Consider the following 7,064-nt stretch of genomic DNA (forward strand, 5'->3'; position numbering starts at 1 on the left):
AGGAAAGTTATGCATTCCTAAAGGTGAACAAGCGCAAGTAGTTAGAGAAGCTCACACATCATTGATTGATGGACACTTTGGTGTTAGCAAGACAATGACTCAATTGCAAAAACATTGTTATTGGCCTCACATGCAGGTAACTGTAACTAAATATATCAAAGGATGTATAATGTGTGCAACTAGTAAACCCAGTAACAGGAAATTGGGGTTGTACACACCTCTTCCTGTTCCGTCTCGACCTTGGGAAAGTGTTTCGATGGACTTTGTTGGAGGACTTCCCATGTCTAAAAAGGGAAATGACTATCTGTTTGTAGTAGTTGACAGATTCAGCAAAATGTGTGTTCTAATGCCTTGTAAGAAAAAGATCACAGCCGACCTGACAGCTCATTTGTATTTCCAGTATGTATGGGTCCATTTTGGGCTCCCTACTTCCATTGTATCAGATCGAGATTCTCGATTCCTAGGAGAATTTTGGTCCACATTGTGGGATCTCATGGACACAAAGCTAAAGAAAAGTACAGCTTTTCATCCTCAAACCGATGGACAAACAGAAGTGGTAAATAGAACAGTTGTACACTTGCTTCGAGGCTACTGCAACAAACATCCCAAGCAGTGGGATGAGAGTTTACATTATGTACAACATGCCTACAACCATGCAGCACATTCTTCTACAAAAAGGTCTCCATTTGAGATATGTTTTGGTTATCTGCCACGAACACCAATGGACTTTGCCTTTGGAAAAGATGATGGTGAAGATGGACGTCATGATGCAGAGAAGGCTTTGAAGTTCATTCAGAAAGTCCAAGCAGTTCATCAGGCAGTAGAAGCTCAATTGGAGAAGAGCCAAGCCAAATACAAGGCTCGACATGACAAGCATCGCATAGATCATCATTTTCAAGTTGGCGACCGTGTTTGGTTACATATCAGCAAGGAAAGGATGCAAGGTGAAGGTAAAAAGCTTAAGCCTATCAGATATGGTCCCTTTGAGATCTTGGAAAAGATTGGTACCAATGCCTTTCGCCTTAATCTTCCTCCATATATGCAAATTTACTCAGTTGTAAATGTAGAAAACCTGAAGTTGTACGAGCCTCCAATGATTTTGGATGAAGAGGCTAATGTTCAGGTCCCATCAGTTGATGACCTTTCACCTGAGTATATGTCAGAGCTGCCAGAGGATGTCATTCTTGACAGAAATGTCAGATCTTCAAAAAGAGGTGCTATTGAGTACCTTAAAGTAGGACGTAAAGGAATGCATCCTGGCAAAGCACAATGGATGGAGGTTGAAAGAGTGAGGGAGTTGTATCCTCACTTACTTTCTGAGTAATCAAGCTTTCGGAGGTCCAAAAGCTCTCCAATGGGGAGGATTGATCCGGGTGGATATATTTTCCACCAAAAATTCACAATGCTCCAATAGTTTCGGTAACAGTTACCAAAAAAGATATTTATGGGGTTTGATCCCGTGATCAGCCACATACAAGTTCTTTGCTCCACCACTCAACCGCGAGATCACCGCTGACTAATATAGGAGGCTGGTTTGTTTTAATGACTAGCAAATCGCTAAAAGGAGATGCATGAGAATTGAACCCCCGACCTCCTAGCTCCCGCAGATGGCTCTAAACCATTAAGGCATGCGATAAATTCGACATTTAAATAGCAAATAAGTTATTTAAAGAAGCACGTTGGGATAAGGCCGAAATTGGAGGTCTCGGGTCAAGCTCGAGCCCCTCTAAAATAAAACATATAAACCCAAATATATTATCAAGACATATTTTTAACGAGCTATGATTATTCTTAAAAGATTTTAATGTTGTTTAAAGGGGATTTTTGAAGATTTATTGTTGTAAATGGGAGATAGGGTAGATTTTCAAAAATCATATGGTTATGAACCAAATTTGGCAAAAAAAAAATGTGTATAAAAGGGGGTAGCTTAGGAGTTTGAGTGTGTGGTGAGTTGTGAGAGAATTTTCTTGGAGAGTTTGAGTGTTCAACTTTGTGCATCAGAGGAGATTCATACTGTTGCACTTGAAGGAGGAGAACTTTGTAACTCTTTGTAATCAGAGACTTGGAACTTTGTCCAGTTGAAGGCCTTGTAACCACTATTGGAGCATAATCAAGGATCGGTCACTCTGTTGGAGAGGGACCCGGAGACGTAACCATATTGGTGAACTCCGTTATCAACTCGTGTTCCTGTCTTCTCTCTTTAGTTAAATTCATCACTTTATTATTGTTGTGTTTCTTTAAGCATGTAATTACGTTTTTAAGACCTTCTATTTTATCGTTATAATAGTTAATCATACACGTGCAACAGTCATAGATCCTAACATCAGATCAAGCATATTTTGAAGATAAACTTGAAATGTTTGTAATCCGGTATGTAATCAGGATGTCGGCCTTGCCCCAAACTCTTGAACTAAACCATATGGTTCCAAGTTTGTGAAATCCCCCGATTCATTGACACCATGTGTTGTCGGGCGATATTCATACTTTCCTAACTCTTGGAAAGCCCTGACATGATTCAAATAAATATCAAGACTCCCGACACATCACTCAAAAGCCATGGGATACACTCAGGATCAGTGTGATGAGATTATTTTCACCATGGAGTGAAGTGCAGACATGCTAGTTGACACACACAGTGTGAAGACTTGAAAGTAGATTGCTTTGGGGAAGCGAGGATTATCATCAGATGAATACGAGTGGCACAGGATCATCAGGATTATGGTTTCAGTCACTCTCACGAAGTCATTGCTTGGAATCTATTGCCAGACTTTTACAAATGAGATTGTAAAGGCATCTGCCAGAGATTGTTTCTTTGATGTCATGATCAATTCATTTGGTCTCCTCGCTGCAGTTCTCGCAAGGAAATTTCAGTGGTGGATGGAACCAGATGGAGCAATAGTTCTAGCATTCTATACAATCGAGACATGGTCGAACATGGTTCTGGAAAATGTGAATTCCTTGGTGGGAAAAATAACTTCACCTGATTATTCACAGAAATTGATATATCTTTGTAGGAATCATCATAAAGACATACAACATATTGATACAGTCAGAGTTTACACATTTGACTCTAGTTACTTTGTTGAAGTTGACATTATACCCAGTGTTTGTCCTTGCAAAAGGCTCGTGACATTGGAGAAGCACTTCAAGAAAAAATAGAATCTCTTTCTAACATAGAACGGGTTTTTGTGCATATAGACTATGAATATAGTCATAGACCTGAGTATAGAATCAAGCATTCCTAGTTGTTTATGATGGTCTAACCTAGGACACCTCAAAATGATGCCACATGTTGAAGGAGATATGTGTGTCATTTCATTTGTATTGTAAGCCTTACGATTCTAATTCTCGTAAAACATTAAGTGTAAGGGGAAGCCAAGAAGAGAGATTTTTCAAGAAACGGTTACCCAAAACGGAAGTCTCTCCGAGCCTCTATTTATTATAATTTTTATCTTGGTAAAGGGGGTGGGGGGAGATAGTTTTCTGCTTCCAATCTTGATTTATTATACAGAAATAGAGGCTTTGGACTGCAATTTTGTCCAAGAAATAAGGAGGAGTTTATGAGACTTTGTGCTTATTTATTCTTCTTTGTGATTGTTATTTTCAGAATTTAGTTTCAGTCATTTTTGGATAACTCGATCTGTTATGATAGATTATGAGTGTGGGTATTTGATGAACTTTGAATCTTGAATGCTTACACTGTCTGAAAGGGATTGCTATTTTTCTTGTTTATTTCATGCGGGTACTATTCGTGGGTGTGGGTAATTAAACTTTGTTTTATATATCTTCATTCACTTCCTTTAAAATCAGTTTTCCACATCTACTTTCATGGTTATGGGTAGATGTTAGTACCTTTCTACTTTCAGGTTAAAAGCATATCCCATTTTATTCATTGTACATCTTTTGAAGGTAGTTGCGCCTTGTAAAACAAGTAGAGAGCACTCGCAAATACCATTGCAAGTGACTCAACTGTTGGCTGGATTTGTTACTTTGTGGGCAAGGGAGTATTGAAATTGAAGTGATAAATCTATTTACCAATGCCTTCAAAAATATTTTTTTCCTTACATATATTACTAACACACGCCTCAAATGGGTGCACATATAGGAGAGGTGGGGTAGATGACAGTTTAAGAAGAAACAACCTAAAAGTTCCCACATGGAAAGATGAAAAAATAATTATTTTAATTTCCTTGAGGATCTTCTAGTTATATTATTCTATCTTATAAAGGATGAGTATATATATATATATATAAAAAATTTCATCTTAAGATTTTCATTTATTAAAGAAAAATTATATAAATAAATTTCAACTTGAAACCTAAATAAAAAGTTTAGAGTGAGAGAGCAAGAGAGAGAAAGTTCTAACTTTTGATTACTTGTTTCATACTAATGATTTAAGGATATCATGTGTCCTTGGGGAGTTATGTTTTGGGTAGCATTCCATTTGATTATTATCTCCATCTCCATCTCCATCTCTCTCCCCTATCTATATCTCCTCACCTCTCCCTGTATATATATCTCTCTCTCTTCTCCCTCTATCATTTCCACCATATCTATTTCTCTATCTCTTCCTCTTTCCATCATTGCCTCTCTCTCTCTCTCTCTCTCTCTCTCTCTCTCTCTCTCTCTCTCTCTCTCTCTCTCTCTCTCTCTCTCTCTCTCTCTCTCTCTTTACCACTTCCTATATCTTTATCTTCATATGTCTTTATTTCCCTCTCTCTCATTATATCCCTCTTTCTATATTTATTTCTCCCTCCCTCTCTCTCTCTCTCTCTCCTTCCATCTCTCCCTCACTCTCTCACCCCCTTTATGTTTTTTAAGTTATTCCTGTAGTGTTGTAAATTGCATCCCTATGCAATTTCTTGCTCAACTAGGCCCTATTTTAGCATGTATGGCCTCTCGCATCTGGTTTTGTTCATCACAACTCAATTCCATATGTCATTCCAACTTCTCCTTCTCATTTTAGACTCCAGGTTCCAATTTGAGGCCACATTGGGGGGAGCAAGGTACCTAGGGCACCCCACTCCTTGATGTTTGGCCCCAAATTTAAACCATGGCATGCTCAATTAGTCTGAGCAGGAAATATTTTCCCATGTCGCCCTGCTTCGAGTTTTGCACCTTGAAATGCTTAGGAGAGGTATACGAGCAAGGTATCCTCCCTCATTTTTGGTAACATGAATACATGAAGGATAAGGTATTCAAGCATTCGAGTATTCAACATTCAAGGCATTTCATCTCACCATAATCTTCATTGTGGCAACCTTCAACAACCTTCATGCAAGCATGTCTCTTGTGATGTCCTTTTAGGTCTCTTGTGTGGAGTCATGTTATTGCATCACCATTCATTACCGTCTTTAAAGGAGCATTTGCATCATCAAGGTATAAGACACTTCCATTCTCAGATCTAATCGTGCTTTCCCAATGACATACTTTCCTTTCAAGTTCATTTGAAGGTTAATTCCAAAACCAGTGATTGACTTATGCAAACCCCTTTCTCCCCAACAATTTCCTCTCTTTTTAGTGTGCAAGAACAAGTGGTGAAGCTATGAAATAGGTACAAACTAATCAAGTAGAGATCTATAGTTTGTAATTCATCAGAGCCAAAACTCACAAGAGTTGGGTGAGTTGGGTTATTGAGTACTGAGAGTGGGTCGAGTTGGGCAATTGAGTCCTTGCACTTTTGCCTCAAATTTGGTTTGCAGGTTAGTCTCAGCCTATATTATTGCATACTTTCTCGGAATCAGGTTATCAAACATGTACACATAGAAAGAGTCAATTCTTCATCCTAATCCTATCTCTAACCCCTATTCCTCACCACTACAATATTTGCTTTATCTTTCTTTTCTATTCCTATCTCTATCTCTCTATCTTCCCCGCTCCCCCTCCCCACTCTATCTATCTATCTCTCTAAACTTTTCTCTCTATTACTTGTCTCTATCACCTTCTTTCTCTCTCACTCTCACCCTTTGTATGTTCACACACACATATTCTCTCTCTCTCTCTCTCTCTCTCTCTCTCTCTCTCTCTCTCTCTCTCTCTCTCTCTCTCTCTTCCTCTCCCAATATATATATATATATATATATATATATATATATATATCCCCCTATCTCCCTCTATTCCTCTCTCCCTCTCTCCCTCTCCATTTGTTTATCTCCAGTTCTCTCTATTTTTCTATCTCTTCATCTCTTTCCCTCCCTCCCTCTCTCTTTATCTCCTTATATCTCCATCTCTTTGTCACTCCATCTCACCATCTACATATCTCTCTATCTCTCCCTCTTTCTCTATAGATCTCTCTATCTCTTCCTCTTTATTTATCCATCTATATCCCCTTGTATTTCTCTCTTTATCTCTCCCTCTAACTCTCTCTATCTCTATATCTATTTTCCCCTCTTCCTCTCTCACTCTATCCTTATCTCTACCTTTATCTTCCTATCCCCCTTCTATCCCTAGACATGTCTCCATCTATCCATCCATCTCTCTCTCCCTCCCTCCATCTTCCTCTACCTCTTTTTATACATCTATTTCTATATCTATTCTCCTCTCTCTCTATATCTATCTCTCCATATTTTTTCTTGCACACACACACACACACATGCGTGCATGCATGTGTACACACACCCACCCACCCTATTTCAAATACAACACAAGCCTAATGGTAATGTAACTTGATTATTGTCTTGATTCAAAGTTTTTATTTCATTTACGATTAGATCCTTGCAAGTGGATGCATAGTTGATTTGAAGCTATCACTTTTCTATTGAGACCTTTGTTGGACAAACAACATCATTTTTTAAATGGCCTATCAATTGACCTCATTTGCTACACACATTTATACAAAAAAAATAGACCAACTTTTTCTCCCAATTGACCTTACACACCTCTTCGACATACCCATTACAAACCAAGATGTAGTTGCTAAATATTAGTTGTATGGACAAATAATATTTAGATGCAAAGGCTTCATGAGGTCACTAGGTTTGCGCTGAAAGTCATGCACAACTCTGTGACCACCCTTTTTCTTTTGCACGAGAACACCCAAAAAGGAAAACGGAAGGAGGAAGAGG

Source organism: Cryptomeria japonica, chromosome 4 (assembly GCF_030272615.1).
Source record: "Cryptomeria japonica chromosome 4, Sugi_1.0, whole genome shotgun sequence".
Lineage (NCBI taxonomy): Eukaryota > Viridiplantae > Streptophyta > Pinopsida > Cupressales > Cupressaceae > Cryptomeria > Cryptomeria japonica.